The 10895-nt window shown below is 43.2% G+C and overlaps 1 long non-coding RNA gene across 1 annotated transcript in view; it reads left to right on the top strand.

Annotated features, from left to right (window-relative positions):
• Positions 1 to 276: 276 nt before the first annotated feature.
• Positions 277 to 10895, top strand: part of LOC310766459 — a 40765-nt gene continuing 30146 nt past the window's right edge. Inside the window, exon 1 of the long non-coding RNA XR_014550162.1 lies at positions 277 to 505. This is a non-coding gene — a long non-coding RNA (uncharacterized lncRNA). The remainder of the gene's footprint in view (positions 506 to 10895) is intronic.

Here is a 10895-nt window from a genome sequence, read left to right as displayed (position 1 = left end):
GGTTACAAAGAATGAAATGGTTAGTTGAGACAATCCCTAGGCATAGATCAAGTGTGTTTTTCCTGAGTTTCAAAGTGACCTGAGGCTGAGTCAGTATTGAGATTCTTGCAGTAGCTAGGTATGAGTTCCTCGATACAAGTCATAGTCCACTTTCATAGAGTCATCTAAGTGCAACCCTCTACAGTGCAGGGATCTCGACTAAAGCATCCGTGACAGATGGCCATTCAACCTCTTCTTAAAAACCTCCAAGGAAGGAGAGTCCACTACCTTCCAAGGTTCTACTGTCAAAACAGTTCTTACCATCATAAAATTCTTCCTGATGTTTAGTCAGAATCTCCTTGTATCTTGAAGCCATTGGTTCAGATCATACCCTCTGGAGCAGGAGAAAACAAGGACATTTGCAACTTGGAGGCTCTTGAAAGTGGGAGTACATGAATTGCCTGTCAACGTCTTCAAAGGAAAGCTCAGCATTGACGGTGACCTCATCAGATGTGACATGAATAAGGTATTCAACACTGTGGCCAATGACTTGCACCTCACAGATTTGGGTATGTAGCATGAAGAAATATTGGGCACTGTGCACTACATGTTTTTTGGGAGACAATGTTGACTTCTTTGCTTAGAGGGATGACAATTATGGGTGGCCAAAGGTAGGCACACTTTGAAATCGCCTCGAACCCCACACAGTATGAAACATGGAACAGAACAAACAATTATCCATACGGATACTTTTAGTTTTTACTTTTGCTTGTGCAAACAGCTTAGGGGCAGCTTCAAACTGGGGAAATGTTGCAGGGGATCCTGGTCTTTCCTTATGGTGCCTGTTTAATCTTTCATTATTATTAAAGTGAAAGATCCCAATCATGGATCTTCCACATCACATGTATTTTAGCCATAAATAAAGTGGCAAAGCCATGAGTGCTTAAAACATGTGCATTAAGCCTTAGGAGTACTGTATGAGAAAATTCTTCAGCTTAAAACACCTACAGAACTTCACAGCTCATGGATATGCCAAGTGCCTTAACGGTTTACTGACTCCAGTTTTTTCCCCTCTGGCCCTGGTCCTCTCCAAGCAACTGCTTCCAAATGGAACAGCTCCGAAGAAAGAATTATGGTGACTTGCTCTCTGTGCTGGAGCTCACGACACATTTTATTAGAGGTCGCGAGAGAGCGGTTAACCTCCACGTGCCCTTTGATTGTGAATTCCTCAAGCCTGTGTGCAAGAGCAGCACAGCATGTTTATAAGCTTTTGATAGTAAATATATTAACCCTCCCTGCTAGAGGGGGTTTCTCTGTGAAACCTTGGGAATGGCCCCCTAGTCCAAATATCCTACTGTAATGTAAGTTCAAGTATGATTAACTGAAATAATTGCACATTCCACCCCTTCCTCCCTCTGCTTTCCCTGTCGCATCTGTTTTGAAATTGCAAATTGGGTAGGAGCCCATCAAACCTGTTCCTTGCAGAGCCCTGTGTGTGTGTTTGATGTCAAACCTTTACCACAAGAACACTTGCCTTCCTTCATTGAAAGAATCTCATCCTGCTGATTTGAAGTTTTTAAGTGGGACATTGAACACGCATGTCATCCTGTATTGGTATTACAAAGAGACTTGCACCATCACATAAAATATTAGTGGCTTGTCTATGTTTTGGCATAAGCAGATGGTGTTATAGCAAGGTATGTTCCCACCCTAAATGCTAGGGGTGTGCATTTGAATGAGCCATATATAAGCCACAATCCTGTTTTGTTTCAGCATACATTTTGAAGTCTATCCTGCTACTGCTGCTGATTTGTTTTGCTTTGTCTTTACTGTATTATTTTTATCATAGTCAGTTGCCTTCAGTATAGGCCAATATAGAAAGGAGCGGTATTAAATCAGAGACTAAATAAAAATAGATATGAAGAATTGTGTTGCCTCTGCTGGGGAGCAGAAGAGAAGCAGTAGTAACATGAACAATGTGTTTGTAGAGAACAGAGTGTAAGATGACTAATTGCATCCCCAAGCAATTTGTGATTGGGGATTGATGACTTCAGAATATGAAACTTGGAAACTAAACTCTAATATGTAGCAAGATATATGTAGCCTGGTTTGTATTTCATGGTAAGCCCAAACTATGGCTTGCCTAGAGGGAATTCATGGCCATTTTGCCCCTCCCTTGTCTTTTTTATTGCCTCACTGCGCTGAGCTAAGCCAATCTTAGTGTGTCATCCTAACACAGGTTCATGCTTAAGCTGTTTCCATTCCTCACTAACCTTGGCCTGGCTTGGCTCTGCAGTAAAAGGGGCTGGTTAGGAGTCAAGCTGCTGTGAGAAATGTTGGCTTGTCAAAGACTAAAACATGAAAGTTTGATATCTGCAGCTATTAAAAGTTCTGCAATTTCAAACGGATAAGAAGGCCAAATTCAATGCTTTCCAGTCTTGCAATTTGTGAGGGATTGGCTCGTGAATTTATGGATAGCAGAGTCATGACCGCTTGTTAACTCTGCTCCTAGTAGTACTAGGTTGGCTCTTTGTAGGCTATTGTGGATGCGAGACAGAGAGATTAAATCTGGCCAGGGCTCATCTGGAACTTGGTTCACTGTTGCAGATAAAACCTAGGCAAGAAGACTTTTGTATCCTGAGGAAATAGATACTGGTTTAAATGATTCTTCCTCCCTTATTGGTACCTTAGCAAGGTTTTTTGGTTTTATTTACTGTGTGGGCTCCAGGGATATGGAGAAGCAGGTTGGTGGAAGATTCATTTGTGGGCCAGCTGTAGGCTGAGTGCCTGTAGGCAGCAGTGCAGCTGCAGGACTAATTAATTATGCTGCCTCAGTAGATTGACCTAGCTTAGCAGGTGGGAGGGATTGACATAATAGGTCAGCCAGCAAGAGGCCAGCAGGGGGCTGGAGCGTATGCATCTCTCACATGGGGCCTGACCCCTGAGCTTCAGTGGGGGTCCTGACTGTACTGGCCAGCTGGAATCTTTCCGTTGATTCCCGACGCTCCCAATAACAGAACGTGGAGGTACATTATCTTGTTCTTACTATCTTCCTCATGCTGTGTGATTTTGCTTAAATGCTGTACAGTTTTCTATACTATTTAATAGAAGCACTAAACCTCCTTCCATTTGTGTTGTGATTGCCATTGAATCCAAAAAAAGCCCTTTTATTTGGTGAAACAACTGTCTCCCACGCTGGCTGACAAGTTTTAATGTTTTAATGTATGTTGTTCAAGTGTTTTTTTATTGCTGAGATGTGTTTTTCCTAACACTCTTTTTATAGTGTTGTACACTGCTTTGGCTGCTGTCCTCATACTACAGAAAACATTTGTTTAACTTTAAAGTAAATAAAATTGATGGGGGTTTCCTGTAATGGCATAGCTCCCCACCTTTGGGGAGTAGATAATTCGTTAGCAAACATTTGGGCTTTTAACTCTTACTGCCTTTCTGGCTTGGCCTTCAATACTGGAAAAGTGTGACTATGCTCCAGAAGGATGTATTTATATCCCTTTACTTTATATCCCTTTATTTATATCCCTTTAGTTATATTGGATATTCATGGCCTGTGACCTCTAGGCACCCTTCTGACCTAAAGTCAATAATTTCTTTTCTTCTTTAATGAAAGACTCACAATACAGGAATCTGGAAGTTTTGGTCAAGCAAAAAAAGTCTGGGCTAATCAAAATTAGTTTTAGTTTGGGATTTGCACCAAGTAAACAAGATTAGTTAGTGCCTGATTTATGCACAAGCTAGGTAAGCTTGTCCCCCCCCCCCACCGCCCCCATGGTAGAATTTGTAGACGCTCTCTGTGCCTCCAGGGGGAGGGAGTTCCATTGTATACTCCTCCCTTCCCTTACTTGTGCCCTGTGCATGATAAGTAGAAACTTATGATTCTGAGTTAGTGGCAAACCAAGATTACAGACTGTTATTTGAGCCTGGTTTGTGGACAAACTTTGGTTTGCACAAACTATAGTTTGTGGTTTTGGCTAGAAGGGTTTGCAGACTGTGGTTTGATGCTAAACCAGGATTAGGACTTGCTAATGGTATCTAAACCATGGTTTACCAGTTTGCCTGAATGGACACACTTCATGGTATATACAATTACTACAAAATAATTAGAAGATCTGAACCTGATTTTTTGTGTTGCCTATTTATTGACTGTGCAGAAAGAAGCTTACCATTGGACTATACTTGTTTTTATGATAGTCTGAGGCCTGTTCCTAAAAACTAGAAAGAGAAGGCTGTTGATAGAAAGCTACCTAGATCAAGAACAGTAGGAAAGCAGACACTTCCTTAGGGAGTTACAGGCATTATGGCGACCCCCCTTTGTGGTTTGTATTGTGATTTTTATGAGACACACATTGTGAATCTCTCTCCCAACTAAATATAGACAGTACATTTATCTTGAACTATTCAACTAACTTCAACATCTCCTGCAAAGAAGGATTGCTTTCTTTAAGCCAAGAGCTGAATTTACTGCCAGGCAATCTGGACAAACTTGCATTCACTCACCTCCAATTCTGTAAGTACTCTAATCTCTGTTCAGGTTCACATGTAATGTACACACACAGAATCGGAGACAGATGCATTTTGAGCCAGAACAATACACCAAGTTTCATGTTGGATTCTCAGACTCATCAAATTGTATAGAGAAGTTTGTAAAAGCTGCCAAAACTTTAGTAAGATTTTGGCAAAAAACCCAAACAAACCAGGAGTAGATTGCTAGATCCATTAGAACAAAGGTCTAGGAGTCAAAGCTCATGGGTTTAGCCTTTTGCTGGCTTTTGTTCTTTCACAAAGATTTTTAACTGCTTGGAATTGCTATTCATCCTTGGGTCAGGAGGAGCACCACAGTGGGTGTCTAACCATTTCCAATTTTTCTGTTTTGTTGCTATGCAATATACCTTAACTCATCAAGGTGCTGACTACTTATTCTCTATGGGCCTTCTAAATTTTGGCTGCTCAGGGATCGTAGATTCTTCCTCCCCCCCCCCCCCATGTACACATTCTTCTTTCTTGAAAATAAGACATAGTAGCTTTCCTATGCTGCTGTGCAGAGTGAAAAGATGTTGATTTTCATAGCAAGCAAATTTTAATTTTACCATTCTGCAATCCTGGCACTTGATATTTTCTCCAAGAGGCTATGTTAAGAACCAGTGGGAAAGGGCAGAATGGTATTGCAGAGTAAGAACCCACTCCTGTGAAGCTTTACTTGAAAGTAGGGCACACTGAATTCAAAGTAGCAGCCAATCCTATGCAAAATTAGTCTAAGTTAACCAATTTATTGTGGCATAAGCATCCAGGAACTAAAGTTGGTTTCATTTATAAAACAAGTGAGCTCTTGTCTACAAAAGGTTACGCTATAAACAAGTCTGTTAGTTGTTAAGGCCCCACAAGACACTCTTGTTGACAATAGTCTGGATGCTGTGATGCACAGTTAGTCACACTTCATTCTGTAAGGAATTAGGGGGCATGTGAGTATGATTGCTGATAAGATTATTGATAAGGTCATGCTGCCTGAGAGTTCAGTCAGCTGATAGTTGGAAAGCTCTGAGAGTCACCAGTCTGAGATATTTGGAGGGCCACAGAGTCTTTGCCTTAGACTCAGGATTAAATATTCCCTTAAATCAGGCATAGGCAAACTCCGCCCCCTCCAGATGTTTGGGACTACACTTCCCATGATCCCTAGCTAACAGGATCAGTGGTCAGGGATGATGGGAATTGTAGTCCCAAACATCTGGAGGGCTGGAGTTTGCCTATGCCTGCCTTAAATGAAGTCCTCAATATAATTTAATCACATTATATTTTTAAAATTTCTGGTTTTACATATGCTTTGTAATATAAAACCAGGAAAGTGACAATGTAACCTCAGATTCGCTGTTAAGCAGGGCCTCCGTGGGGGCAGGAGTTGGGGCAGACACACTGCTATGTGAATCAGGCTCTCCTGTCAACCCATCTTCCCTGGCATGGACTTATGGAATGGCAGCAGAAGATTAGTGAACTGCCATATGGTTGTTCCCATAATGCTCCAGTAAGTCACTGTAGGAATGTGAGAATGGCAGGTGGCTTGACTTAGATCATGGTGTTGCTGTTTACCACCTTTAGACTTGCAGGGGTGGTGCAGAGTATGCCAACGGGGGTTGCTTTGCCTGCCCCTCACTAGTCTGAAGCTGGTCCTGTTTCTGAGAGACATCTACTCCTTGAATCTGGTGTTGCCTTTTGACCAGGCACTGGTTACATTTTGCAACCGTTATCTATGGTTATCTCACGCAGAACCACGCTTGCAACTCCTATATGATCTGGGGGCTATGGTTTATTTCCTCTAGAGTAATGATGGCAGTGGCAGCATCCTATCACAAATATTTCCCTTTTCTGAAAGGAGACACGGTCCTGAAGACAGGGCAAGTCAAACGTGAGCTATGAACATTGCGTTGAAAATATATAATGAAATAATTATGCACGCCACACTCACTGATGAGTAAATTCATTTCATATGCCTAGCACCTGCAGTCTGTCTGGCTGCTGGCTCCTTTACAATTGTGCCTCTAGCCAATTTATACTTGACATATGCTTTTCTATCCACTCCTTTTTATAGAGCAATGGAGATGGCAAATGCAGATGCTCAGAGTCATCTGCTGTTTTGGCTGATATGTCTGCATACTGAAGCTCTGTTCTCAGAGCAGACATCATACTGTTGTTGGAGAACAAGTCCTGGCTGAAGTTTTTAAATAGCTCTGTAATCTCCAGAGGGCCCATTAATGCTGTCTGATATATTGATTTGGTTACGGTTATTAATAAGAGGCAAGTAGGACCTGCAACAAAAAGTTTGCACTGTTCCAGCCAGCCATGGCCACCTCCATTCAGTTTCCCTCTCCTGACAAGTCATCCTGTGGCCACTGAGTGTGGTCATTGGGCTGATTTTTGGGGATCACTCATTCATTAGGGTGTTGTGTTGCTGTCTTTTGTATTTATGCAAGCATTGGGGTCCCAGAGTCTAGTGGCACGTCCCTCTTTTGCATGGCTATTGCTATTTTGGCTATATAAACAAAGGGACACGGGTGGCGCTGTGGGTTAAACCACAGAGCCTAGGGCTTGCTGATCAGAAGGTCGGCGGTTCGAATCCCTGCGATGGGGTGAGCTTCCGTTGCTCGGTCCCTGCACCTGCCAACGTAGCAGTTCGAAAGCACATCAAAGTGCAAGTAGATAAATAGGTACTGCTCCGGCGGGAAGGTAAACGGCATTTCCGTGCACTGCTCTGGTTCACCAGAAGCGGCTTAGTCATGCTGGCCACATGAAGCGGAAGCTGTACGCCGGCTCCCTCGGCCAGTAAAGCGAGATGAGTGCCGCAACACCGGAGTCGTCCACGACTGGACCTAATGGTCAGGGGTCCCTTTACCTTTAAGCAAAGGCTGAACATTAGAAAAGGAAAGGATGGTGAGAATCTCCCTTAAGGGACATGATTTTTTCCTCATTTTCTTGTCCCCAACCTTTCAAGCATAAGTAGCTACTTTTTATTTAGGGGAAAATCGACAGCCCCTGCTTCACTCGGATCCACATCCACATATGCCAACAGCCATGTTAACGTTTCATCAGAGCAGTTAAGATTTTGTGCAGTAAATGACAACAGTTGAGTAGTTTCCCATGATTTCAAATGTTGACAGAAGAAGGAAATACATCCACAACATTATAAATTGTCAGGAAGCAGGAGGAATTTGGGGTTCTGTTCTCACTTGAAGCAGTAAAGCTGGATTTTAACTGTAATGGACAAAATGTTAACAGCTTTCAGTCTTTCATTGGCGTCTGGAGGCTCACCAGATCCTTTGAGTGGTTTATAGCAGTGTCTAAATTAATTGAGCTGGGAGCAGAAAGCCCATTCTGGTCAGGACACAGGAAAACAGCACCCCAGGTGTTTCAATTCAATAGCTTTTCTATTTTAGCAGCAGCAAGCATTCCTAACATCACAGTTTGACACAGCCGACTTCTTAAAAATTCACCTTTTTCACTTGCCCTTGTTCTAAACTCCCAACAAGTAAAGTACAATTGTTAATTATAACTAAGGTCACATTTGAAGCAGCATTATACCATTTGTACAATCATAGCTTCGATAAAAAATATTGGGAGCTGTTGTTTGTTAAGGATGCTGGGAGTTGTTAGGAGCTCCCTATTCCCCTCCCAGACCTACAATTCCAGGGAAAGGGATTGACTGTCAAGTCACACTCAGGGAATTGTACCTTTGGGAAGGGAATATCCTAACAACTCTCAGCACCCTTAACAAACTACAGTTCCCAGGATTCTATGGGGGAATAGGTCATTTGATCACATCTGGTGTGAATGTCCCCAAGTAGAGAGGTTTTTCCCAGTGGCATAAAAGATATAGCAGGATGTGCTGCTCCTACAGCACAGATCATATTGCTTCAATTCCCATCCCTGTTTTCTGTGTAGTTATGTTACTTGCGTGCTTTGAGTGTAGGCGTTGGCTCAAGAGACCTTGATGAAGAAATGCAATGAAGAATAATAACATTTCTTATATTTCATTGCAGCAAAGTCCTGTGGGTGAATTAGGCAACTGATGGGGGATCCTAGTTCATGTGAGCCAATTCTGTAATCAGTGGCTAGCTTTTTATGGATAAACTAGGGCTGCTATCTCTGCTTGCTTTGCTTGCCAAACCCCCCTACCCCTGCCAAAAGTGGTGGCCACCAGCTAGAGCTCAGTTGGTTAGAGCATGGTGCTGATAATGCCAAGGTTGCAGGTTTGATTCTCATGAGACAGCTGCACATTCCTGCATTCCAGGGGGTTGGACTAGATGATCCTCAGGGTCCCTTCCAACTCTACAATTCTATATTACTGGAGTTGCAACATGAGTTATTTAAAGGGTGAATAAAAAGGTCTTCATCTGGCACCAAGAAGACCATAAAGATGGAGCCAGGCAAAGTTCTATGGGTAGTTTTCAGATGACCTCTCAGAAGCATTCCTTCATTATCTAATTCTGCAAGTGAGGTGGTAGATAACTTTCCCCTCTCCCTTTAGCTATACACTAACGCTGCACAGTGCAGAAAGCAGCACTCATACCTCAGGGAGCCAGAAATTCAACAATCATTTGGCTGACTGGGATGGGGCGTTGACATAGCCCTTTTGCTGCCAACATGCCTCACATTTTAGTTTCTGATAAAAGGAAATCAAAAGCCCAACATTCCAGAAATATGTACTTTTCTTTATGAAAAGAAATCTGGGCTTCTCCGATCTGAGGAATGTGCTGAATAGTACTCCCATAGTCTACAGTTCTCGCAACCATCACCAGTGGGCATACTGGCCATATTAACATACAATGCATGTGGTATTCAATTCACTTCTAAGACACCCATAACCTGTGAATGACTGACTTTTGCTGCATTGATTGCCTGCTGCCTTGAATATCTTACCGTGATCACTTTTACCCCAAAGAGCATATTCTTAATAGTCTGAAAGCCAATGAAGCAGGTCTTGTTTGTGTCCCACAATTGTGCACAGCAATGTCATCATTCTTTTCAGTCCATTAGGCCAACAGATAACTCCCTAGGTTTGGTTTAAGCGAGGTATGTCTAACTTTTTCTGCTGATAGGTTTGGCTTTCACTTCCTGAAATTTCCACAGATGCAGCACAGTAAACTGCTACTAGGGCATCTTTTTGGAACATCTTCCCCACTCCAGCAAGTATAATTTAGGCTTCCACATGTATTGTGGGATAAATTAAAAAAAAAAATGAAAGGTCTGCATTTGTTGATAACCAAGCAGCAGTGACTGCAGGTGCTTCCACGCGAGCTACTTAAGTCACCGACAGCACATTCCTAACCATTTCTATTCTGCAACCATATACCCACTAACCTTGGAGTAAGCCCCATTGAACTCAGTGGAACTTACTTCTGAGTAGCCTTGGTTTTGATTGATCTGCTAGCCACTTTTGAATTGTCATTCTTTGTTCACTGATTTTTTAAAAAAATGCAGAATAGGTGAATAGGCATGCTGCTTTCATATACTATGTATGAGAGCACCAAACCTATTCAAAGCTGCCTAGAGAGCAGCAAGCTGCCGCCCTGCCACTGCCAATGTGGAAAGCAGTAGTGGGGCAATAGCTTCCTCTTCCACCTTGCCACCTCCTACTTCTTCCTTGGTCACCCATTCCCTCACTTGATCCCTGCCTCCGCTTGCCTATATGTTCTGTAGTTGCAAAACTGCTGTGAGCTTGGAAAATCTCTGGAGAGAGCAAGGACAAGGTGAATGAAGGTGGAGAGACAGGGACTCCCTGGCTGAAAAGGAAGAAGGCAACAAATGAAGCGTTATCCTGAATGGGGTAACTGTGCCCCTGAAAGACCAAGTGTGCAGCCTGGGAGTCATTTTGGACTCTCAGCTGTCCATGGAGACACAGGTTAATTCTTTGGCCAGGGCAGCTGTTTACCAGCTCCATCTGGAACACAAGCTGAGACCCTACCTGCCTGCAGTCTGTCTTGCCAGAGTGGTGCATGCTTTAGTTAGCTCCCGCTTGGACTACTGCAATGCACTCTGCGTGGGGCTACCTTTGAAGGTGACTCGGAAACTGCAATTAATCCAGAATGCGGTAGCTAGACTGGTGCCTGGGAGTAGCCGCCAAGACCATATAACACCGGTCCTGAAAGATCTTCATTGGCTCCCAGTACGTTTCCGAGCACAATTTAAAGTGTTGGTGCTGACCTTTAAAGACCTAAACGGCTTCGGTCCTGTATACCTGAAGGAGCGTCTCCACCCCTGACACTGAGGTCCAGCGCCGAGGGCCTTCTGACGGTTTCCTTGCTGTGAGAAGTGAGGTTACAGGGAACCAGGCATAGGGCCTTCTCGGTAGTGGCGCCCACCCTGTGGAACGCCCTCCCAGCAGATGTCAAGGCAATAAACAACTATTTTACTTT

The sequence above is a fragment of the Podarcis filfolensis genome (assembly GCF_964270895.1).
Source record: "Podarcis filfolensis genome assembly, chromosome: 7".
Classification (NCBI taxonomy): Eukaryota; Metazoa; Chordata; class Lepidosauria; order Squamata; family Lacertidae; genus Podarcis; species Podarcis filfolensis.
This window is presented reverse-complemented; position numbering and strand designations above follow the sequence as displayed.